The sequence below is a fragment of the Haliotis rubra genome, unplaced genomic scaffold (genome assembly GCF_003918875.1).
Source record: "Haliotis rubra isolate DU_JTF1 unplaced genomic scaffold, ASM391887v1 Scf628, whole genome shotgun sequence".
In the NCBI taxonomy this organism is placed as follows: domain Eukaryota; kingdom Metazoa; phylum Mollusca; class Gastropoda; order Lepetellida; family Haliotidae; genus Haliotis; species Haliotis rubra.
In genome coordinates, this window is record NW_025767333.1 from 577,495 (window position 1) to 579,989 (window position 2,495).

Below are 2,495 nucleotides of genomic sequence, written 5' to 3' on the forward strand. Positions count from 1 at the left end.
AGAGTCGGTGAGATTCATAAACAAAGGCCTGAAACCTATTGTTACTACTTTCACAACTAAATACTAGCATTCACAGCAAAGTGAAACCATAACAAAGGAATCAGAGTCATGACAACCAGCTTGAATGTGTAGTGCTAAAAAATCTTCAAGTGATAGACATCTGTGACAGATATTATGCACTTCTTCACTTAGAATAATCAAACAACATTCCACCACCACCACTGTACGCAACCTCAGATTGATGTACAATATTCCAATATCATGACAATCTTAAACACCGCACAAGGCCCACAACACCACCACAGCAGGTATGTTGTAAGGACAACTTGCAAAGTTCAGGGAGATAACTCCTTACAGCTTTGTAAAATTTCTTTTCTCAAATCACTATCACTCCTACATTATAAAACACCAAAAGCGAGTTTGGTTGTTTATGCACAACAATGGACGTGAGAAACACAAATGGCCAGTCGGAACATATTTAAGATGATGGAATTGTGACATGAGGGTAAAGCTTATCGATCTGAGGTCATCTCGATAATATGAATAACAAATGTCGCCGCTTCCTACAGCATCGCTTATGAACTGGCCAACCTTTGGTTGGCAGTAAGTTCCGCTAATAATTGTTAAAGTCAAAATGTTAAAATGTTAAAATAATAGAAAAATTTTGTTGTCCAACAACAAACCTGTGACTGATACAACACAAAAATAAGTAAAATCTGCATCATCTATTTAATAAAGATTCACAATTTTTAACATTCCTTTCTGAAATCAAAGAAATCCTTTGCTTCTAACGAGGATGTTCAGTTTATCAATATTCTTATCATCACGTTCAGTTCACTATGAAACTGATCTGTATTGCAGGCTCCATTGAGTAATAACTTCATGGGTTTATGACTTTAGTCTGAAAAGAGCACTATCCTTCACACAAATTTAATTTGTCATGAAAACATAAAAATGTCAATGATTGAAGGGATGAAGGGGCTCCAGGGCCATTTGGTCAATGATTGAAGGGATGAAGGAGCTCCAGGGCTATTTGTCAATGATTGAAGGGATGAAGGAGTTCCAGGGCTATTTTGTCAATGATTGAAGGGACAGGAGCTTGGTGCCATTTGGTCAATGGACGATGGAAGGGCTCAGCAGGGCTATTCAATCAATGATTGAAGGGATGAAGGGTCTCCAGGGCCATTTGGTCAATGATTGAAGGGATGAAGGAGTTCCAGGGCCATTTGTCAATGATTGAAGCTGGATGAAGGAGCTCCAGGGCCATTTGTCAATGATTGAAGGGATGAAGGAGGTCCAGGGCCATTTGGTCAATGGTTGAAGGGATGAAGGCTCCAGGGCTATTTGGTCAATGATTGAGTTCCAGGATGAAGGAGTGAAGGCCCAGGGCCATTTGTCAATGGTTGAAGGGATGAAGGAGCTCCAGGGCCATTTGGTCAATGGTTGAAGGGATGAAGGAGTTCCAGGGCTATTTGGTCAATGGTTGAAGGGAGGAAGGGACTTGGAGCTATTTGGTCAATGGTTGAAGGGATGAAGGTGTTCCAGGGCTATTTGGTCAATGGTTGAAAGGATGAAGGTGTTCCAGGGCTATTTGGTCAATGGTTGAAAGGATGAAGGAGTTCCAGGTTATTTGAAGCATTTGTCAATGGTTGAAGGGATGAAGGAAAGCTTGCAGCTATTTGGTCAATGGTTGAAGGGATGAAGGGCACTCCAGAGCTATTTGGTCAATGGTTGAAGGGATGAAGGTGTTCCAGGGCCATTTGGTCAATGGTTGAAGGGGAAGTTCCAAAATATTTGTCATTGGGAAGGGGCTTGGAGTCATTTGGTCAGTGGTTGAAGGGATGAAGGAGATCCAGGGCTATTTGTCAATGGTTGAGTGAGTGAGTGAGTGAGTTAAGATTTTAAGTCACATCGGCAATATTTCAACCATATCGTGACGGTCAATGGTTGAAGGGATGAAGGGGTTCGGAGCTATTTGGTCAATGGTTGAATGGATGAAGGTGTTCCAGGGCTATTTGGTCAAAGGTTGAAGGGAGGAAGGGGCTTGGAGCTATTTGGTCAATGGTTGAAGGGATGAAGGTGTTCCAGGGCTATTTGGTCAATGGTTGAAGGGAGGAAGGGGCTCAGAGCTGTTTGGTCAATGGTTGAAGGGAGGGAAGGGGCCTTGTGAGCCATTTGGTTGATGGTTGGAAGGGAGGAAGGGATTAAGAGTTATTTGGTCAATGGATGAAGAGAGGAAGGGATTAAGAGCAAATGGGAGGTGGAGTTACCTGACTTCCTGGCATCTGCCGTGACATACTGAATTCCCTGATCTCTTTCTCCATGTTTGTGCAGGGCAGGTAGTGGCACTCGTGAGTACACACACAGCTGCCTTCTTGGAACATACACAGGACAGTTACAGACGCGTACCAGTGCTCATAGGACACAGCTGTGTGTAAAACAAACACAGAACATGTACAGAATGAGGTCACTACAAACTCTATGACTAGGGTCGG